This window comes from Ptychodera flava, assembly GCF_041260155.1.
Source record: "Ptychodera flava strain L36383 chromosome 23 unlocalized genomic scaffold, AS_Pfla_20210202 Scaffold_24__1_contigs__length_23054250_pilon, whole genome shotgun sequence".
Lineage (NCBI taxonomy): Eukaryota > Metazoa > Hemichordata > Enteropneusta > Ptychoderidae > Ptychodera > Ptychodera flava.
This window is the reverse complement of record NW_027248278.1, coordinates 11,373,378-11,399,331: the sequence shown is the minus strand read 5'-3', so window position 1 is coordinate 11,399,331 and position 25,954 is coordinate 11,373,378. Positions and strand designations below refer to the sequence as shown.

The 25,954-nt window shown below is 37.7% G+C and overlaps 1 long non-coding RNA gene across 1 annotated transcript; it reads right to left on the bottom strand.

The window, feature by feature from the left end:
* Positions 1-25,954, bottom strand: LOC139124874 (uncharacterized). The gene is made up of 3 exons (XR_011550081.1): positions 25,828-25,954; positions 9,648-9,784; positions 1-155 (listed from the first exon to the last, which is right to left on the bottom strand). It is a non-coding gene; the product is annotated as an uncharacterized lncRNA (long non-coding RNA).

Genomic DNA, 25,954 nt, shown 5'->3' with positions numbered 1-25,954 from the left:
TCAAATTAAACATTTATACATACCTTAATTCTGAACGGAGTATTGGGATGACAAATTGTAATAACCGGATGATAACTACACTGGATTCAGACAAGGAGACATCATCCAATACAGTATCTACACTGTCAACCTGCACAGGAAAGGTTGCGAATAGCCTTTCCGAGTAAAAAGCAAAATCAGTGAGAATGTACTGGCCTAAGTGGGTAGCTGTAAATTTCACAACAATTTTGACAAATCAGACTGAGATCACCCCTATGATCTGTGATAACACATTTCAAATGAATTGGAATTTGGACTTGCGGTTTCAGAGAAAAAAGGCTTTTTTACCAAAAAACAGGGAAAATTGAGCAAAAATTACAATTATCCAAATTTCAACAACATTTCCTCTTATCGGACTGACATTATCTTTAGATACCTCCATAGCAAGTTTTAAATGAATAGGACTTTTGGCTTGGGGCCTGAAATGAGCAACTGATAAACAGTGTAACTTGCCAATTTATGCATGAACAAATGGCTCTGACTTTTTGCCTGATGAATGGAACAATACCTATCTCAAAAATCAAGTCTCACTTAACCGATATGTTGATAAAACAAAATAAATCACTGCATGAGTAAAGCAAATACTGTACTACAATCACTCCAACTATCCTGTACTTTGAATGTACAGTCATGGTCTCTTATCTACACTTATTGACATAACTATAGATCTATATGCACACTACAATCACTCCACTATCCCATATTTTGAATGTGCAGTTATGGTCTCTCATCTACACTTATTGAAATAACTATCTACATGCACACTACAATCTATTCAAATATCTAATATTTTGAAATGCAGTCATGGTCTCTCATCTACACTTATTGACATAACTATCTACATGCACACGACAATCACTTCACTATCCCATATTTTGAATATACAGTCATGGTCTCTCATCTACACTTATTGAAAAGTATCTACATGCACACGACAATCACTCCACTATCCCATATTTTGAATTTACAGTCATGGTCTCTCATCTACACTTATTGACATAACTATCTACATAAACACTACAATCTATCCAACTATCTAATATTTTGAATGTACAGTCATGGTCCCTTATCTAAACTTATTAACATAACTGTCTACATCACACAACAATCAAACAATCCCATATTTTGAATGTACAGTCATTGTCTCTCATCTACACTTATTAAATAACTATCTACATGCACACTACAATCATTCCACTATCAGATATTTTGCATGTGCTGATATGCACTCATCTACACTTATTGAAATAACTATCCACATACACACTACAATCTCTCCACTATCCCATATTTTGAATGTACGTCATGGTCTCTCATCTACAATTATTGACAAAACTATATACATACACACTACCGGTACATCACTCCAACGATCCCATATTTTGTATGTACAGTCATGGTCTCTCATCTACACTTATTGACACAACTATCTACATCTACACAACAATCACTCCACTATCCCATATTTTGAATGTACAGTAATAGTCTCTCAACTACACTTATTGACATAACTATCTACATGCACACAACAATCACTCCACTATCCAATATTTTAAATGTGCAGTCATGGTCTCTCATCTACACTTATTGACATAACTATCTACATGCACACAACAATCACTCCACTATCCAATATTTTAAATGTGCAGTCATGGTCTCTCCATCTACACTTATTGACATAATTATCCACCTACACACGACAATCACTCCAACTATCCCATAGTTTGAATGTGCAGTCATGGTCCCTCATCTACACTTTTTGACATAACTATCCACATACTGGCTACAATCTATCCAACTATCTAATATTTTGAATGTACAGTCACGGTCTCTCATCTAGTAGATCTACACTTATTGACATGACTATCCACAGCACGTGCAATCTATCAAACTATCTGATATTTTGAATGTACAGTCATGGTCCCTTATCTAATATTGAAGTAACTGTCTACATGCACACAACAATCACTCCACTATCCAATATTTTGAATGTACAGTCATGGTCTCTCATCTACACTTATTGAAAAGTATCTACATGCACACTACAATCAATCTAACTATCCAATATTTTGAATGTACAGTCATGGTCTCTCATCTACACTTATTGACATAACTATCTACATGCACACTACAATCACTCCCCCATCCATATTTTTAATGTGCAGTCATGGTCTCTCAACTACTTATGAAACATAACTATCTACATACACACTATAATCTATCCAACTATAGCTATCTTATATTTTGAATGTACAGTCATGGTCCCTCATCTACACTTATTGACATAACTGTCTACATGCACACAACAATCACTCCACTATCCATATTTTGAATGAACAGTAATGGTCTCTCAACTACACTTATTGACATAACTATCTACATGCACACAGCAATCACTCCACTATCCAATATTTTAAATGTGCAGTCATGGTCTCTCATCTACACTTATTGACATAACTATCTACAGGCACACAACAATCACTCCATAATCCAATATTTTGAATGTACAGTCATGGTCTCTCATCTACACTTATTGAAAAGTATCTACATGCACACTACAATCAATCTAACTATCCAATATTTTGAATGTACAGTCATGGTCTCTTATCTAAACTTATTGAAGTAACTGTCTACATGCACACAACAATCACTCCACTATCCATATTTTGAATGTACAGTCATGGTCTCTCATCTACACTTATTGAAAAGTATCTACATGCACACTACAATCAATCTAACTATCCAATATTTGAATGTACAGTCATGGTCTCTCATCTACACTTATTGACATAACTATCTACATGCACACTACAATCACTCCACCATCCCATATTTTTAATGTGCAGTCATGGTCTCTCAACTACACTTATGAAACATAACTATCTACATACACACTATAATCTATCCAACTATAGCTATCTTATATTTTGAATGTACAGTCATGGTCCCTCATCTACACTTATTGACATAACTGTCTACATGCACACAACAATCACTCCACTATCCCATATTTTGAATGAACAGTAATGGTCTCTCAACTACACTTATTGACATAACTATCTACATGCACACAGCAATCACTCCACTATCCAATATTTTAAATGTGCAGTCATGGTCTCTCATCTACACTTATTGACATAACTATCTACATGCACACAACAATCACTCCATAATCCAATATTTTGAATGTACAGTCATGGTCTCTCATCTACACTTATTGAAAAGTATCTACATGCACACTACAATCAATCTAACTATCCAATATTTTGAATGTACAGTCATGGTCTCTTATCTACACTTATTGACATAACTATAGATCTATATGCACACTACAATCACTCCACTATCCCATATTTTGAATGTGCAGTTATGGTCTCTCATCTACACTTATTGAAATAACTATCCACATACACACTACAATCTATCCAACTATCTGATATTTTGGATATACAGTCATGGTCCCTCATCTGAACTTATTGAAATAACTATCTACATGCACACGACAATCACTTCACTATCCCATATTTTGAATGTACAGTCATGGTCTCTCATCTACACTTATTGAAAAGTATCTACATGCACACTACAATCAATCTAACTATCCAATATTTTGAATGTACAGTCATGGTCTCTCATCTACACTTATTGACATAACTATCTACATGCACACTACAATCACTCCACCATCCCATATTTTGAATGTGCAGTCATGGTCTCTCAACTACACTTATGAGACATAACTATCTACATACACACTATAATCTATCCAACTATAGCTATCTTATATTTTGAATGTACAGTCATGGTCCCTCATCTACACTTATTGACATAACTGTCTACATGCACGCAACAATCACTCCACCATCCCATATTTTGAATAAACAGTCATGGTCTCTCATCTACACTTATTAAATAACTATATACATGCACACGACAATCACTCCACTATCCCATATTTTGAATTTACAGTCATGGTCTCTCATCTACACTTATTGAAATAACTATCCACATACACACTGCAATCTCTCCACTATCCCATATTTTGAATGTACAGTCATGGTCTCTCATCTACAATTATTGACAAAACTATATACATACACACTACCGGTACATCACTCCAACGATCCCATATTTTGTATGTACAGTCATGGTCTCTCATCTACACTTATTGACACAACTATCTACATCTACACAACAATCACTCCACTATCCCATATTTTGAATGTACAGTAATAGTCTCTCAACTACACTTATTGACATAACTATCTACATGCACACAACAATCACTCCACTATCCAATATTTTAAATGTGCAGTCATGGTCTCTCATCTACACTTATTGACATAACTATCTACACGCACACAACAATCACTCCACTATCAAATATTTTGAATGTGCAGTCATGGACTCTCCATCTACACTTATTGACATAATTATCCACCTACACACGACAATCACTCCAACTATCCCATAGTTTGAATATACAGTCACGGTCTCTCATCTAGTAGATCTACACTTATTGACATGACTATCCACAGCACGTTGCAATCTATCAAACTATCTGATATTTTGAATGTACAGTCATGGTCCCTTATCTAAACTTATTGAAGTAACTGTCTACATGCACACAACAATCACTCCACTATCCCATATTTTGAATGTACAGTCATGGTCTCTCATCTACACTTATTGAAAAGTATCTACATGCACACTACAATCAATCTAACTATCCAATATTTTGAATGTACAGTCATGGTCTCTCATCTACACTTATTGACATAACTATCTACATGCACACTACAATCACTCCACCATCCCATATTTTGAATGTGCAGTCATGGTCTCTCAACTACACTTATGAGACATAACTATCTACATACACACTATAATCTATCCAACTATAGCTATCTTATATTTTGAATGTACAGTCATGGTCCCTCATCTACACTTATTGACATAACTGTCTACATGCACACAACAATCACTCCACTATCCCATATTTTGAATGAACAGTAATGGTCTCTCAACTACACTTATTGACATAACTATCTACATGCACACAACAATCACTCCACTATCCAATATTTTAAATGTGCAGTCATGGTCTCTCATCTACACTTATTGACATAACTATCTACATGCACACAACAATCACTCCATAATCCAATATTTTGAATGTGCAGACATGGTCTCTCCATCTACACTTATAGACATAATTATCCACCTACACACGACAATCACTCCAACTATCCTATAGTTTGAATGTGCAGTCATGGTCCCTCGTCTACACTTATTGACATAACTATCCATATACTGGCTACAATCTATCCAACAATCTTATATTTTAAATGTACAGTCACGGTCTCTCGTCTAGTAGATCTACACTTATTGACATGACTATCCACATGCACGTTACAATCTATCCAACTATCTAATATTTTGAATGTACAGTCATGGTCCCTTATCTAAACTTATTGAAATAACTGTCTACATGCACTCAACAATCACTCCACTATCCCATATTTTGAAAGCACAGTCATGGTCTCTCATCTACACTTATTGACCTAACTATCTACATGCACACAACAATCACTCCACTATCCCATATTTTGAATGTACAGTCATGGTCTCTCATCTACACTTATTAAATAACTATCTACATGCACACGACAATCTCTCCACTATCCCATATTTTGAATGTACAGTCATGGTCTCTCATCTACAATTATTGACAAAACTATATACATACACACTACCGGTACATCACTCCAACGATCCCATATTTTGTATGTACAGTCATGGTCTCTCATCTACACTTATTGACACAACTTTCTACATCTACACAACAATCACTCCACTATCCCATATTTTGAATGTACAGGCATGCATGGTCTCTCATCTACACTTATTGACACAACTATCTTCATGCACTAAACAATCACTCCTTTATCCATAATTTGAATGTACAGTATCTACACTTATTGACATAACTATCTACATGCACACAACAATCACTCAACTATCCAATATTTTGAATGTGCAGTCATGGTCTCTCATCTACACTTATTAAATAACTATCTACATGCACACGACAATCACTCCACTATCCCATATTTTGAATTTACAGTCATGGTTTCTCATCTACACTTATTGACATAACTATCTACATACACACTACAATCTATCCAACTATCTAATATTTTGAATGTACAGTCATGGTCCCTTATCTAAACTTATTGACATAACTGTCTACATCACACAACAATCAGACTATCCCATATTTTGAATGTACAGTCATTGTCTCTCATCTTCACTTATTAAATAACTATCTACATGCACACTACAATCATTCCACTATCAGATATTTTGCATGTGCTGATATGCGCTCATCTACACTTATTGAAATAACTATCCACATACACACTACAATCTCTCCACTATCCCATATTTTGAATGTACAGTCATGGTCTCTCATCTACACTTATTGACACAACTATCTACATCTACACAACAATCACTCCACTATCCCATATTTTGAATGTACAGTAATAGTCTCTCAACTACACTTATTGACATAACTATCTACATGCACGCAACAATCACTCCACTATCCAATATTTTAAATGTGCAGTCATGGTCTCTCATCTACACTTATTGACATAACTATCTACATGCACACAACAATCACTCTAATATCAAATATTTTGAATTTGCAGTCATGGTCTCTCCATCTACACTTATTGACATAATTATCCACCTACACACGACAATCACTCCAACTATCCCATAGTTTGAATGTGCAGTTATGGTCCCTCATCTACACTTATTGACATAACTATCCACATACTGGCTACAATCTATCCAACTATCTAATATTTTGAATGTACAGTCATGGTCTCTCATCTAGTAGATCTACACTTATTGACATGACTATCCACAGCACGTTACAATCTATCAAACTATCTGATATTTTGAATGTACAGTCATGGTCCCTTATCTAAACTTATTGAAGTAACTGTCTACATGCACACAACAATCACTCCACTATCCCATATTTTGAATGTACAGTCATGGTCCCTTATCTAAACTTATTGACATAACTGTCTACATCACACAACAATCAGACTATCCCATATTTTGAATGTACAGTCATTGTCTCTCATCTTCACTTATTAAATAACTATCTACATGCACACTACAATCATTCCACTATCAGATATTTTGCATGTGCTGATATGCACTCATCTACACTTATTGAAATAACTATCCACATACACACTACAATCTCTCCACTATCCCATATTTTGAATGCACAGTCATGGTCTCTCATCTAAACTTATTACATAACTGTCTACATCACACAACAATTAAACAATCCATATTGAATGTACAAAATATTTTGCACATATCTCATAATCAATATTTGAATGTACAGTCATGGTCTCTCATCTACACTTATTGACATAACTATCTACATGCACACAACAATCACTCCACTATCCCATATTTTGAATGTACAGTCATGGTCTCTCATCTACACTTATTGACATAACTATCTACACGCACACAACAATCACTCCACTATCCAATTTTTGAATGTCCAGTAATGGTCTCTCAACTACACTTATTGACATAACTATCTACATGTACACAACAATCACTCCATTATCCCATATTTTGAATTTACAGTCATGGTCTCTCATCTACACTTATTGACATTAACTATCCACATACACACGACAATCACTCCAACTATCCCATAGTTTGAATGTGCAGTCATGGTCCCTCATCTACACTTATTGACATAACTATCCATATACACGCTACAATCTATCCACTATCTAATATTTTGAATGTGCAGTCATGGTCTCTCATCTACACTTATTGACATGACTATCCACATGCACGTAACAATCTATCCAACTATCTAATATTTTGAATGTACAGTCATGGTCCCTTATCTAAACTTATTGACATAACTGTCTACATGACACAACAATCACTCCACTATTCCATATTTTGAAGTTGGAGTCATGGTCTCTCATCTACACTTATTGACATAACTATCTACATGCACACTACAATCAATCTAACTATCCAATATTTTGAATGTACAGTCATGGTATCTCATCTACACTTATTAAATAACTATCTATATGCACACGACAATCACTCCACTATCAGATATTTTGCATGTGCTGATATGGTCTCTCATCTACACTTATTGAAAGAACTATCCACACACACACTACAATCTCTCCACTATCCCATATTTTGAATGTACAGTCATGGTCTTTCATCTACACTTATTGACACAACTATCTACATGCACACAACAATCACTCCACTATCCCATATTTTGAATGTACAGTAATTGACTCTCATCTACACTTATTGCAATAACTATCTACATGCACACTACAATCTCTCCACTATCCCATATTTTGAATTTACAATAATGGTCCCTCAACTACACTTATTGACAAAACTACAATCTCTCAAACTATCCAATAATTTGAATGTACAGTAATGGTCTCTCAACTACATTTATTGACATAACTATCTACATGCACACAACAATCACTCCACTATCCCATTTTCGAATGTACAGTAATGGTCTCTCATCTACACTTATTGACATAACTATCAACATGCACACAACAATCACTCCACTATACCATATTTTGAATGTACAGTAATGGTCTCTCAACTTCACTTATTGACATAACTATCTACATATCACGCAAATCTAATTTAATCTCTACATGTTTAATGTGAGGGTCAAGATGTGTGGCCACACAGGACATCACACCAAACCTACACACCATTAATTATCTTTCATGTTACTGTGTAATCAAGATGTGTGTCCACATTGGACATCACACCTGGCCTACACAATATTATTAATTATCTGAACATGTATACTGTGTAATCAAGATGTGTATCCACATAGGACATCACACCTGGCCTACGCAAATCTAATTTAATCTCTACATGTTTAATGTGAGGGTCAAGATGTGTGGCCACACAGGACATCACACCAAACCTACACAACATTAATTATCTTTCATGTTTACTGAGTAATCAAGATGTGTGTCCACATTGGACATCACACCTGGCCTACGCAAATCTAATTTAATCTCTACATGTTTAATGTGGGGGGTCAAGATGTGTACCGGTACATGTTTACTGTGTGGGTCAAAATGTGTGTCCACATAGGACATCACACCAGGCCTACACAAATCTCATTATCTCTATATGCTGTGTAAGTCAAGATGTGTGTGACCATACAGTACTGAACATCACACTGGGCCTACATACACATTCAATTAACCCTAAACCCTACATGGTGTTTTTGTACACATAACTGTTAGTTGTTTAATTATATGAGGAAACTCCGGTGAGATAGAAATATTATTTATGTGTCGCTGTAGTTGTCACTACTATTTATACACAACAATGACATAAAATTATACCTTTTAACAGACATGTGTTATTCCAAAAAAATTTGATCTAACAAAATCATGCGAGTTTTTGAAAGATATCACTTTACCTTCATTTCATTGTACTCATTAATTAACACAATCAAATTAAACATTTATACATACCTTAATTCTAATTCTGAACGGAGTATTGGGATGACAAATTGTAATAACCGGATGATAACTACACTGGATTCAGACAAGGAGACATCATCCAATACAGTGTCTACACTGTCAACCTGCACAGGAAGGTTGCGAATAGCCTTCCCAAGAAAAAAGCAAAATCAGTGAGAAAGTACTGGCCTAAGTGGGTAGCTGACTTAGCGTGGTTGGAAAAACAGAAACTGAATAGACTACAACATACACAGAATTATTCAAATTCACAACACATATGTAATTCTATCAGATGTGAGATTGTCCAAATGAAGTTTCTGGTGACTGTAATTATCTCAATAAACAAGATGTAATGGAAAATTTCAATTGGAATGTTTACATTAAGTTCTATTCTCTACAGAACCTCTCCCCATCCATATCGGGGAGATATCTCAGGTAAATATACAGCATTCATCACAACAATACTTCTCTATTAAACTTTGTACATTATTGGAGCCCTGGATGATATCATTCTATTCAGATTCTTCCAAAAAGTCTAGTGTAGTGCTTACATTTTGTCAGAGAATCTCAAGGAAACCAACTTGTTTCTGTACCCAGAAAACTGCACATTGGTGGACGGTCAGACACAGTGCTACTTGTTTGGCAAAAGAAACTCCTTTAAGCCATGAAACAGATTTACAGCCACAGTAGCTGTAACTTTTGGTGATTTTCAGCATTTTTGTTCTGTATACCGGTATTTACTGAACTAGTTTATTGTTAAACGTATAAATCATGTAGAAATGTCCACTATATAGCTTATCAGCACAGCTCATATGTGTATAATGAACATTGTTATTGATAAATAAATTTTAGTCCGGACTAAAATTAAAATGTAAACAGTAACAATGCATTCTATACACATACACTTTGAATTCACAAGCTGAACACTGTGTATTTGTATATCTTTTGTTTGCATTGAGCGTCCGCTTAATACACATTACGGTTAATAGGACCTGTCTTTAGTTTTTTTCTTTTGGCATTTGGTCATTGAACTGTCACAAGGTCTTCAGTGTTTTTACCTGCAAGATAATGGTTTAGACTGTGACATGCTCAATGGAGCCATTTTTCCCATGATTCAATTTTACAGGACGTTTAAGAAGCCCAGCAAAAGCATTCGTTTTTTATGATTTTACGGAAACCCTATGATTTAAAGTTGGTGGAAATGACTGTATTGGGTAACAGCCTCCCCTAGAGGACATTTAAAAAATACTGCCAATAAGACGGTGTCACTCCCATATGATCAGAGTTGTTGTATAATAACTGTGGCGTTGGGTCACATAGCCCATGGTGAACTGCATTAAAAATCAGTCAATAGGATTCAGAGATGTTTGCTCAAAAATGGGAGAAAATGACCCAAAAATACAATCACACAAATTACTTCAATTTGAAACAAAGCATATCTAAAACAAGGAGTTTTGAGTATTTACATTTCTTGATGGATTTCACAGAAATATTCTTCCAAAAATAAACTTCCAGTTTGAAGGAGCCACGCTGGCCAGGGAGGCACCCTCTTTGTCCAATGTAAACGTCCCCCTATTTTCTGGCTCATGAATATTAATTAGGCCACAATGGCGCGCTCACTTTTCGTGCAGCGGAAGCAAAAACGACTCCGATTGTTGTGAGTGTTTATAATTATTGAAGCCAGGTATGTATATTTACATTGATACTTCAAAGAGTTGTTAACTACATGTACTTTCCCTTGACAAATCTGGCAATATTCGATTCGGCAGGTTGCCAAATGTCACTATTTCTCACTGCTATTGCCGGTTACCAGGCAAGCGCTAACTTCATAGCAACAACCACCTTCCCAAGAAAATCGTATCAAATTGATAGTTTTATGCCATGATTCAAAATTTTAAAATCATACGATTGTTGTTTGATAATTTCTGAGCCTTACAACTATAATTTCAATCACTATTGATAACTTTTGTTGAAATCAAGTCAGGCTGAAACTGCCGTATTCGCCGTGCAGTCAATGAATATTGCTACTCCATTGACGGCTATGGCAGATTACACATCGATTTCACCAACTGTAGAAAAGATGGTTGTTTTTATAACGCGAGTGTCCAAATTCAAAATTCTGAAACCAACAGTTGTTTTTAAATTCCCAAATGAACTGAAGGACACTAAAATTTCGCCATTATATAGAGAAATAAAAAAACTGAACCTGAAAGAATTTTCATATCTTGATTACTGCGCTCGCGTCGAAATGGCCACGCGTATATGCGCTTACGGACCTGCATGCATACGCGTGTCGCCGTGTGTCCCTTGGGAAATATACTATGTTAATGGCAGCGATTATGGATAATGACATACCGGTATGTGCAGGGACTCTTTTTCCCGGCAACACCTCGCATTTGATCGATGAACTGTGTGAAATATGCAGTTATTTTGAGTTTGAGTTCAGCCTGTCAGTGCGGGGTAGTATCCCTCTTTGACCAACGGCAATATGAAAAACTTCAGCTCCATTAGTTATTACAGGTTGACGGTCACCTATATAAAGGTTTAAATATAACTGACGATTCTATTATATAGTAGCAACCTTGGTTATTTACAACTTAGAGATGAAAGTTTAATACTTCATATCGCTTCATGAAACATAAAGCATGTTATTTTTTCCTTGTATGTATGTATGTATGTATGTATACATGTATGTATGTATGTATGTATGTATGTATGTATGTATGTATGTATGTTAGCTGTGCATGGCAGGGTTGTGTGTTACCAGCATTATACGACCTCCGACCACAGGCTATGGTGGGAGGCCACATAACGCCGGTAACACACAGCCCTGCCATGCAGAGCTACTATGTATGTACCAGGGGTATGTATGTATGTATGTATGTATGTATGTATGTATGTATGTATGTATGTATGTATGTATGTATGTATGTATGTATGTATGTTAGCTGTGCATGGCAGGGCTGTGTGTTACAGGCGTTATACAGCCTCCCACCACAGGCTGTGGTGGGAGGCCACATAACGCCGGTAACACACAGCCCTACCATGCACAACTAAATGTATGTATGTATGTATGTATGTATGTATGTATGTATGTATGTATGTATGTATGTATGTATGTTAGCTGTGAATGGCAGGACTGTGTGTTACCAGCGTTATACGGCCTCCCACCACAGGCTGTGGTGGGATGCGATGTATGTATGTATGTATGTATGTATGTATGTATGTATGTATGTTAGCTGTGCATGGCAGGGCTGTGTACGTGTTACCGGCATTATACGGCCTCCCACCACAGGCTGTGGTTGGAGGCCACATAACGCCGGTAACACACAGCCCTGCCATGCAGAGCTAGTATGTATTAATGTATGTATGTATGTATGTATGTATGTATGTATGTATGTATGTATGTATGTATGTGTGTGTGTGTATGTATGTATGTATGTATGTTTGTATGTATGTATGTATGTATGTATGTATGTTAGCTGTGCATGGCAGGGCTGTACCGGTGTTATGTACGGCCTCTCACCACAGGCTGTGGTGGGAGGCCACATAATGCCGGTAACACACAGCCCTGCTATGCAGAGCTAGTATGTATGTATGTATGTATGTATGTATGTATGTATGTATGTATGTTAGCTGTGCATGGCAGGGCTGTGTGTTACCGTCGTTATACCGTCTCCCACCCCAGGCTGTGGTGGGAGGCCTCATAACGCTGGTAATACACAGCCCTGCCATGCAGAGCTAGTATGTATGTATGTATGTATGTATGTATGTATGTATGTATGTATGTATGTTAGCTGTGCATGGCAGGGTTGTGTGTTACCAGCATTATACGACCTCCGACCACAGGCTATGGTGGGAGGCCACATAACGCCGGTAACACACAGCCCTGCCATGCAGAGCTACTATGTATGTAGCAGGGGTATGTATGTATGTATGTATGTATGTATGTATGTATGTATGTATGTTAGCTGTGCATGGCAGGGCTGTGTGTTACAGGCGTTATACAGCCTCCCACCACAGGCTGTGGTGGGAGGCCACATAACGCCGGTAACACACAGCCCTACCATGCACAACTAAATGTATGTATGTATGTATGTATGTATGTATGTATGTATGTACCCTTATGAAAATTTTCTGTAGAAATTCTATTGAAATTGATGACAAAATTCAATTAAAGTGATACAGAATTTCTACAGAAATTCTACTGAACCTTTATGGAAATTAACGGAGTTTAATGGAGTTTTGGCCCCCTTTTTCTGTAGAAATTCAACAGAATTTCTGTATCATTTCTGTAGAATTTACAGAATTTCTATGTAAATTCGATACGCGTTCTACAGAATATCTGTAGCACTATATTGAATTTATACCACATTCTACAGAATTTTTATGTAGAATTTCTGTAGAACTATATTTAATTTCTGCACTCTTTACAGAAGTTTGTTTGTCTTATACGAGTTCAATCTCTTAGAAAGTATGACAACAATATGTGTTAAACTTTTATTAGGTAAGGAGTACCACCTTATGATATTGCCATAGATACAAAAGCAATGAATTACTGCAAAACTCACAAAAAATCAGGCAGCAAGTAAATTTAAACATGTAGTTTATTTCTAAAGAATTATGATTAACAATCGTTCGAAACTTGATGAAACATACAGGGACTACAAAATATAAAGCAACCTACACATATGAATGCAAGGCCTACCTCTCCAGTCTAGCAGTTTTGAGTTGTCAACTCAGCCAAGTGCATAATTAAAGTGTTGTGTATCTTAACTCACGTAATTTTCAGTTGATGCTGCAATGTGGATCCTTACAGTTGTGACATATTGGTGAGCTCCCTTCTCCATAACACTGTTAGAATCTTGCTAATGGACCTTGGATCCTAATTTTCCATGGAATTTGGAGTTGAACTTTAGTACTTTTCATAAGAGCCATGTGCACTGTGGACTGCCTCAAGTTCAAATGAATAATGCGTGGCTACACTATTATGTAATCAGCCCATTGTAAAGGCAGGAAACTATTTGCATAACAAAGCAAAGGCACAGGTCAGCTCACTTGACCTAGGATCTAACAAAGAGAGTCAGGTTGGTCTGTGTACAGTCATGAAATGTACAAAAGAAATGGTACAATTGAAACTGTATACATTTTCCTGGCACGTGTGTGTAAATGAAAATAACTTTCAGAATTAAAGGGTACACGAGAATGTGCTTAGAACTCTCCATAGGTATATGTCACTACCTTTTCCATATTGAAACCAGCTATATATATGTCACTGAGTTCTTATCAAAGCTCATGCCAACATGCAAAAACATGAACTTAAGTCTGAAACAGTGTAAACTGTGGGAAAAAAAAACAGAAAAAAACTTTCCACAAAAGCTATGGAACTGAAAAATTCCATAAAAAATATGTTTAATTTCTGCAGATTTCTACAGAAAATTGTCAGCAAACTTCAATAGAATTTAAAGTTTCTATACAGATTAAAATTCTATAAAATTTAATTTTTCTACAGAATTGTATTGAAAATTTTCAATTGAATTTCAATGGAAGCATCTTTCCATCAGATTTCCATAAAATATACAGAATTTCTATAGAATATCAGAGTTCAATAGAATATCTACAGACTATTTTCGTAAGGGTATGTATGTATGTATGTATGTATGTTAGCTGTGAATGGCAGGACTGTGTGTTACCAGCGTTATACGGCCTCCCACCACAGGCTGTGGTGGGATGCGATGTATGTATGTATGTATGTATGTATGTATGTATGTATGTTAGCTGTGCATGGCAGGGCTGTGTACGTGTTACCGGCATTATACGGCCTCCCACCACAGGCTGTGGTTGGAGGTCACATAACGCCGGTAACACACAGCCCTGCCATGCAGAGCTAGTATGTATTAATGTATGTATGTATGTATGTATGTATGTATGTATGTATGTATGTATGTATGTATGTGTGTGTGTGTATGTATGTATGTATGTATGTATGTATGTATGTATGTATGTATGTATGTATGTATGTTAGCTGTGCATGGCAGGGCTGTACCGGTGTTATGTACGGCCTCTCACCACAGGCTGTGGTGGGAGGCCACATAATGCCGGTAACACACAGCCCTGCTATGCAGAGCTAGTATGTATGTATGTATGTATGTATGTATGTATGTATGTATGTATGTATGTATGTTAGCTGTGCATGGCAGGGCTGTGTGTTACCGTCGTTATACCGTCTCCCACCCCAGGCTGTGGTGGGAGGCCACATAACGCTGGTAATACACAGCCCTGCCATGCAGAGCTAGTATGTATGTATGTATGTATGTATGTATGTATGTATGTATGTATGTATTTATGTCTGTCTGTATGCTGTGCATGGCAGGGCTGTGTGTTACCGTCGTTATGTCTCCTCCCACCACAGCCTCTGGTGGGAGGCCGTATAATGCGGTAACACACAGCCCTGCCATGCAGACATAAGGGGACGTTTCCATCTAAAAAACAATGCATATTCAATGCACATTCACCCTTGAAATAGGGGTTAGAAGGGCTATGGAGCTCCTAATTAAAGTTATTTGCCATCTCCTAAGCTGTTTGCCATATGTGATTAGAGATAGCAATTAAGGATGATAAATACCTTTTAGACACTTTCAGATTTTTATTTTTTCTCAGTTGAACATGTCCCAAACCCCAATAAAGTATACATTTTCTGAAAGCCCTGATATAGAGCTATCCGACCAAGCACAGTGCACGGTCATTATTTGCATAAGAGTCACGTGACAAGCGTTTTGCTGAACCTTCCAAAAACCGGTTTTCCCGGCCTTATGCAAACACGCTGCAAGATTTCCGGTTGGAATTTCTTCATTGACAAGCCTTGACAATATCCTTCAAAACCGTGTCTGCGATTTTTTTCGGAGGCTCCATTCAAATTATATGGCGTGATAATTAAAATTCCTTGAAAAGCACCTTCGTCCAACACCTTTAAGAGCGCATTAAAAAATAACAAAGGCATATAAAGGAAATCCCAGACACGGATTGTGAGTTCATTATGTTTCCAATGGACGGTGTGAATTTCAAGCAGCTAGTGTTTGTGAGCGCGAATTGACGAGGTGCCAAAGAAGGTACTTCATTCACACATTGAATTCGAGAAAAACGCAAAAACATGTTTTGATACTTCTACGCTACGGCATTTGATAAATAGACGTGCACGAGCCTCAAAACGGGCATACTTTGTTACCAAGTGATGGTGTCGGCTGGGAATGACAGTTGTTCAGAGAAAAAGTCCTAGGAAAATAAAATAAATCGCGGAAAACTACCAATTTTTGGAGCCTTGCGTGTCGACACATCGCCACAGCGAATGGCTTCAGTGGGAAAAACAATGACGTCAGCAGTCATTACTGATAGCGGGCGTGTCCTAAATTCATATGCAGATAAGCTTGTTTGCGTTCCCCAGATCACACTCCCCTCACACGCTATATAGACATTGCAGAACCGTAGACTTGATAGCGTAGTATCGCACTAATTGCAAAGTTAATTCTAGGACGCGCCATTGCGCAATAAAATCTCGAATGGCCCTCATTTCTACGTTTGACGCGCCACTAAGGGGGGAACATTATATGAATGGGTCGATCACGCAGAGTTCACGTAGTTCATACATTCGCGAAGCTCCCCGAAGGTCATTACCTCAGTCATAGTGTGACATGTAAAACGATTCAGTTACCTATCAACCTTTGCAATTAAATACCCACTACAGCATATATGGTGGTACATAGGAAGCTGGGTAGAAAGGACGGATGTAGGGGACACGGTGTTTTGGAGCCATACGCATGTGGCATGGCCGATGAATATAGAACAACGGCACTGGCCGCTGCGTAAAGGTGGAAAGCTAGTCGACACTTGGATTTTTAACGCCAGTACTAATACTGGTAGTTGATGAACCCAGGATGATCGGGCAGTCCCTTAAATTGAAGCGTTTGCAACGTCTACCGTCCATACAAACGAAATGTTGAACACTGCAAGGAAAACATCCATGATCGTTTTGTAGAGCAACACATTTTAGTAGCCAGGTCTTTGCATAGAATAACACCGCTGTGTAAAATCCTTTGGCCAGAACCAATGATCGTAAATTTGCTAATACATACGAGTTATGTTTAAAAGTTGATGTATCGATCACTTTATTTAGGTCGTACGGGTTACAGTCTCGTGCTATATCAGTGTATGAGTAGCCTAATTGTCGATGCGTGCAAATCGAGGGCCACTCTCGGAGAAATCCTACGGCTTTGATCATGATCATTTCCACAGTCAAAATCACAGTCCTTAGCAATCTGTACAGTTGTTCAAGTCCGACATATCAATAATTCATCACATAAGTTACGTAAACAATTGAATCAAACCAAACGGTTTGCTGTTGCCATTATTTGGCCTGTTGCGTACGTACAAGGGACAACTTTGCAGTAGGCTTGGTTGGTTACGGGGCGCCCGATCTCCAGTATTCTCCTTTTCGATCTCCAGTATTCTCCTTTTCTTGACTTGATAGACTATTGCATTTTCTGCAGAAAATTCAAGGTTTTTACATGTGTGATGATGATGGCCCCCGATTTTCTAAAATGGCCCCCTTGGGACAGGAGTTGGGGCTAACAGTGGCCCGTTGTTTTTAAATCCTAGAATGAACACTGTGTAATTGTTTATCTAACATTGCGAAAAAGACGTCAACCACCGTAAAGCGGCGTGTGCAGGCTCCGACCAACCCCAAGCAAAGAGTGATAAAACGTCGCACTGCTGAGAAATCGTAGTTGACACGATGTCTTGACCACACTAAGAAAAATGACTTGCTCTCTGGTGTAGACTATGTTTGTAACTGTACGAATACTTGTTTATTGGACTACGCTTCGACAAACATTTGATTACGGTTTATTGTTTACAGACGGAAGTAATCCTGGTGTTTGGAGAAGTCACAGCACGTCATTATGTAAATTAGCTAGTGCAACGCAACGTTGTGTCACTCAAGATGGATTATGGAAATAGCAATGCAAATGTGTCCACAATGTTTACAAAAAGCTCCCCGATTTAACCGGGATAGCCACGTGCATTTGTTTTGATTTTTAAAATCGTGAATTACACGGAAACCATTCCTTATCTTGAACTGGCGACACATCTCAATTCTGGGTCTTACTTCAAGGTGTATTCTCAGAGATTTTTAAAAATTTGACAGAAAAATGAACGATTTGGTATTTATCATCCTTAATTGGGTGTACAGGGAAGACATCTTTGCGTTACACACTTCACTCATACAGATAATCGTTCGCCTTGAACTTCTTTGAACATTGTACCCTAATTTTCACAGAATAGGACCTATAAATATACTACACGCCATATGTTAGTTCAAATTAATAAAAGTAGGAACAAATTCCGATGTCCTGAAATGATAATACTGTTGTCAAGGTTTACATTAGACTGAGTTTGTGCCGCTTCGCTGTACAATACCTTGCAATGGCATAAAGTAGTACCGGCCAAGCTATTGGTATCTGAAGTTGTTGACTAAGCGTTATGTAATGTCTGATTATATCTGTTATCATATACCCATGCCCATATTGCTACATCCGAGTGACGTTCAACGTAAAATATCGGCCGTGATACTTCACGGTAAACGTCAAGATATGCACGATGAACGTCATCAGTTTTAGAGTTTTCCCGAACTACATTAGCAGTTTGTTGGTAAACAACGTAAACAACAAAATGGCCACCGCTCCCCGCCTGGGAAGCGATGTCCCCGACATAAAAACTTGAAGGGCTTCGAGGAACGCGGGTATTTCTGGCTGCAAAATACGGAAATATCAGGTTGTTGAAATGTTTTCCCATGGTATTTTTTTGGTCAAGTTCTAGCAAACATTCTGCCGTTCGCACGGCGCCGGCACTGCTGTGCACGGTCTACGCCGAACAGGTAGTGAGCGCGTGGCGTGACAGCGATGTCGCGCGTGCGACGACTGTTGACATGGCAACTCTAAAGGTAAACTAACAAAATGGCGTCCCCTCTCCGCGCGAGCTCTGTGCCGTACGACGATCGAAATCACGATAGATTTAAAGCTGAGCAGTTTTGAGTTACAGTTGTAATAGCATATTGCACCTTAAAATGTTCCTTCTGTATGACGATTTTTGTATCCCAGTGTCTTTCTTCTTGGGTTTCATTGAGATATGGACGACTTGCAGCGATGTCGCGCGTGATGTTGACATCTTCGTCGTATACTTTATGAATGAAGCCTGTTCACATAAACATTCTGATATTTATGCGCAAGGCGTAATAAAGTAAAGCCTCAAAATTAAAGGTTTTTCGTTCTATTAGTTAAAATTCCCTAAAATTATGGGCTTGGGTATATGATAAATCGGTTATTACCCAATATCGCCTGTTCCTGTGTCGTATCAGCATGAGTGTCATTTGTGCTGGGTCAGACACAAGACGAAGTCGAGTGTCTGACACAGCACAAATGACACGAATGCTGATACGACACAAGGAACAGGCGATATTGGGTAATAACCTCTAAATATAACTACTGTAGATTGCATATTATCAGTGCAGAAAGAGCTCAAAAAAGTGCACTGTTTTTTAGATGCAAGCATCCCGTCATGAGCTAGTATATACATGTACCGGGGGTATGTATGTATGTATGTATGTATGTATGTAAATATGTATGTATGTATGTTAGCTGTGCATGGCAGGGCTGTGTTACCGGTGTTATACGGCCTCCCACCACAGGCTGTGGTCACGGGGAGGCCACATAACGCCGGTAACACACAGCCCTGCCATGCAGAGCTAGTATGTATGTATGTATGCATGTATGTATGTATGTATGTTTGCTGTGCATGGCAGGGCTGTGTGTTACCGTCATTATACGGCCTCCCACCACAGGCTGTGGTGGGAGGCCACATAACGCCGGTAACACACAGCCCTGCCATGCAGAGCTAGTATGTATGTATGTATGTATGTATGTATGTATGTATGTATGTATGCTTGCTGTGCATGGCAGGGCTGTGTGTTACCGGCATTGCATGGCCTCCCACCACAGGCTGACAGGCCACATAACACCGGTAACACACAGCCCACACACAGTATGTATGTATGTATGTATGTATGTATGTATGTATGTATGTATGTATGTATGTATGTATGTATGTATGTATGTATGCATGTATGTATGAACCGGTATGTATGTATGTATGTAAGCTGTGCATGGCAGGGCTGTGTGTTACTACTTAGTCAGAAAACAGACAGGTTCAGGCAGGAGGTAAGATAATTCTCTTTCTCTCTCTCTCTCTCTCTCTCTCTCTCTCTCTCTCTCTCTCTCTCTCTCTCTCTCTCTCTCTCTCATGCACACACTGTATATATATATATATATATATATATATATATATATATATATATATATATATATATATATATATATATATATCACAAATAAATTCAAGTATAAAGTAATAATATCTGTTGTTTAAGTTTAATGCAGATATCATTACTTTGCACTTGAATTCATTTGTATTTTTATTTGTAACGTTCTGCTTTTTGCATGAAGCACTGTACTTTCCAATGAGGACTGAAGCACTGCACTTTCCAAAGAAGACATCTGTATACATATAAATATATATATATATATATATATATATATATATATATATATATATATATATATATATATATATATATATATATATATATATATATATATATATATATATATATATATATATATAATAGATATTGTGTTTTTGTGTGTGACGTTTGACTGTTGTCTTACATATTACAGGTCTTAATACATAATTCAGAGAAGACTAGAACTTGCATTATTGCTTTCTTCAAATTTCGACACAGATTACGTAGCAATGATTGCATAATTATTTCTTTAAATTTATCTGAAGTGGAGAGGTATTTTTCGATCTGACTAGGCGTGGTTGAATTAATAAGAGTTTGCCACAGCCCATCAAGTGCTGGCTGTGGGGGGTTTGTGATACTAACATTGCTATGCTGACAGTTAGACTCTGCTGATGCTTGATGGATAGCAGAAGCAGCAAGAATTGTCTGTGTTCGGCGGACATGTTGAGGACCTCGAGATACAGTTAGACACTCACTGTTGTTGGAAAGTACAGTGCTTCATGCAAAAAGCAGAACGTTACAAAGGAAGTTCAATATGGGGTTGGGTCTTAATACAATGGAGGGAAGAGAAGCCAAGCATTTGCGCTTACTTGAATTCAACACCCCAGAACAGATGGTCTCTCATATTCAGGCATGAATACGTACTACTGTATTGGCTACACACACAAGACCCCTGTTCTGATAATTATAGGGGGGGGGGGGTCATATGGGATTGAAAGCCATAGAGAATGCCAAATATATTCCAGACAGATATTATGATGACCCGTATAGTTACTGTTTTTGTGGCAATGAGAAGCAGTGTTCCTCTGAATCTTGTGAAATTCGCAGCTGCAAATTTATGGGGGAAATTAAACGGTCTGCAGTGAGTGGGAAAATAAGTAAAATTCTGAAAAATACATTGAAGTGATGAGCTTTGGATGCAAAATTGTGCATGCCTTCACAGTGTAAATTTGAATGGATATAATAGGTACATACAAAGATGTTGATAAGTTTTGCCTATATAAGTTAGAAGCTAATTGTTAAACATTTTGTAGGATTATTAGAAAATCATAAACAGCTGAGAATGAAATTTTAAACAGTTAAGTGTAAGATTGAATTCAGTTTTTGTCTGAGAATGATCTTTGTGCTTTGATAAATATATCAAAGAATTTCAGTTTTTTAGAATTAAGTGAGATCATAATTTAGTTTCATAATCACTGCTGAGACTATATCCAAAGGTTTTTGAAGTAATGTAATTTTAATATTTTGGCTGCATTTTAATGGAATTGTAAAGTCTGAATTTGTAAAATTTAGTTTAAAAAAATTTCTTCACTGCAAAAGTTCACTTCATTTGCTGAGTTGAACATTGCAGCAGAGCTTTCAAAGAGGTGATACTTGAATACATGTTTGACCAATGGTTAAGAAATAAATGCATGTAGTGTTTTTTATTGACAAGTTATCTTGTTAATATTTAGGATGCCTTTCATTCTGAAACCACCATTGTATGTAAGGAATATGGACTGTAATTTACTGTATGCCACAGTTAACTTTCAAGCAAAGTAATAAAGATCACAAACTTTGATGAAATATCAAATTGTTTTTTTCTTTTATTTCTGTATGATTGAACATGTGCAGAAACATCTGCTGATTTCATGCTTTGAAAAAAGACCAAAAAAATGTGAACTCTTCACTGCTATGAAATGATTTCAAAACTTGAACAAGAACGTCAAACCTCAGCAGTTCAAAATTTCTCCAGGACAATTCACCATTCAAACATGTTGAGGAACCCCATGTTTGTTCCAACAGCCATAGTGGAAGCTGATCGTCGCTGTTTCTGATGTCTTCCTATACCGCACGATCATGGGCTTGTCATCGGTACAGATAACTTCCATACGCTGAGCCTTCACTGACCTCAGTAACAGCTGCTGATTTTCGTAGCTGGCTTCACGGCCAAGGATAGTTGACTTTTGTTCAACCAGGTAAATTTCAGAGTTACTGTACACAGTGTTTCAGACTCTTCAATGCGCATTGAATTGCGGGTTGAATACAGCCGAATGAGCTCAAACACTTCTGCTGGAATATTTCTGCTGAAGGTTCCCTTCCATGGATTCCGCATTGAGCAAGAGGGTTTCAATTTCTGGGTCACTGCTGATCGCCAATGTCTCATTTCACACTCAAATATTGGGTATACACCTCTATCTGGCGGAGCTTTACCTTGTCAGCTGTGATTTTATCATGTTTCTTGATTGCAGGGTCAACATTGGCATCTAGTTCATCGAAAAGGCCATGTACCGGTAGGTCACAATGGAAATCGCCCTTGCTTAATTCTCATAAGCTCAAACTTTGCGTTGCGTAGCTTACGCTTGACAGCTGTAGCGATGACTATTATATAAACATGGGCGCCGCCATATTGATTTACAGTAACTACGGAAAATGACCTCAGTCATGACCCCAATATAGGTATACGCGCTCTGTGAAGCATTGGACAAAACAGGGCGCTGCTGGGCCGCAGTGAACATACCGTTATACTTCATCTCTTGTATAAACACAGATGGCTGTGTGCTATCTATCAGCTGAGCTTTATAAACTGTCAATTTCAATGTCAATACCCCTTTCAACAACAGACTTTTTGAAACCAATATTTTAAAGCCATCAATTGGGACCTCTTGTATTATAGCAATCATGGTGATATTAAAAAAAGATTTTGCAAAAGACAATGCAGGGGTTTCACTAAGTTTTGAAACAGGGGGCCATATGAAATTACAGGGGGCCAGCCATACCAACCACCAAACATGTGGATGTTTGGTACGTACCCCCACCCCTCACCCACCAATACACGGTTCCAAATTAGCTTTTTACAAACTGGACAAAACAGTTCATCAACCACAAACGGTAAGTTACAAGTTTTATTTCAAACACTGCTTACAGAAATAAGTCATTATGATCATCTACAAACAGGGTTCGAAATTTATTTTTTGTTTGGTGGTCAAGTTTGACCACCAGATTCAAATTTTGGTGGTCAATTGCAAAATTCTGGTGGTCAAAAATAATTGTCATGTCAGAGTGTAATTCTTGTGGAGGTCAGGGTCCATAGGGGTGAATAGTGGGCTGACATCTTGTTCTGGAACCATTCCACTATGCTGCTACTCGTCTTACGTTGGTCTATGTTGCATGCCAAGTAAAATCCACTAGAAAATTTTCAGTATTTTCACAACTTGAAATGAGTGCATGAGTGACTGACTGACTGTAAGTTTTGACAGAATTACAAACTGAGTAATCAAGAAATGACAATTACTGCTGATAACATGACAATTCTTGCATTTTTTGGACTTATGAAGTTTTGTCAGAGTTTTGTACAATGAGATGTTATGCAACATTTGCAGACTTAATCACAATAATCATGGCAGTAAACAGTAAAACAAAGAGAGACATTGTCTATCCAAAGGAACGCCTCACTTGGGTAGATTGGAGTGGGGTTGAAGGACTGACATTAAACCAAAGTGGAGGGACTGTGATTGAACAGACAAGATGTGTACTAGATAACTGCTATATCTATCTCTGAGGATAATATATTGTTTCTGGATACTCCTAGCAATAAACTGTGAGAGGAATGTAAGACTTACAGCTTTGCAGCACTAGTGTGACCTCCGAAAATTTGGTGGTCAACATTGACCACCCACAACAGAATCTGGTGGTCCAAATGAGATAATTGGTGGTCTTTTGACGCATGACCACCGGTATTTTGAACCCTGTACAAAGGAAATCTGCATCCAGCCAAAGAACTTTAGCAGCTATTGTTATCTCACTTGTACAATTTAGGATGCAGTTTTCCTCTATGGTTTACCACTGAAAATAGTCATTTCAAGTGATTGTTGGTAGAACAGAATGAAAATTTCTGTGAATTTTGACTTTGACCTTAGTACACTAGCCCTCAGTCGCTCCGCATTTCTACTTTATTTACATTTTTCAAAGGATCAGGGACCAACATTAGACAGCCTGGATCTATTTTAAAATCATCAACGGCAGCTGTTGTAAAAAAGTGTTCGTTTTATGAGTGTTCGTTTTTTGGAAACCACACTCAAAAATGCATCGTCTTCAACACAAAAAGCATACAAGATATGAATTCAGAGATGTATTGGAAGCCATCGATGCGGGGTTTTTTGAATGAATTATTGCGGCTTTTGATGCAGGAAAGCAGTCTTCGAACTTTAGCGATAGGTGCAGGCTATAGCAGCCATGGCCGGTTTATTCCATTTCCGGACTTCCTGCATTGCCGTGTATGACGACTGTGCTACAGCCAACCGCTAAACGTCACAGTCTGCTGAAGTTTACACCTTCATTTATTCAGTTTTGATATTTATATGCCCACGGAGGTAAGGCAAGTCAAACGTAAAGAAAATAATTAAAATCCGAGAGCGAACGTCGACCACCAATGCCAAGGTGTTGTTTACATTTTACAACCCTAGGCTAGTGGATCGCTGTAGGGGCGAATGCTGATGCATTCAGAAGAAACATTTCCTGATAAATATTCATAAAACGCCGCATAAGTATCAATATGATCTGAGAAATTGCCATAAACTGTACCTTTCGTCATCAACCTGTCTGTATTTCTCCATTTCGACCCAACTGAATCACTTCACTCACATCTCATGGCCGAGGCAATGTTGCGTTATGGCACAAGCTCAATGACCTCTAACCTCCAGCCAGCTGT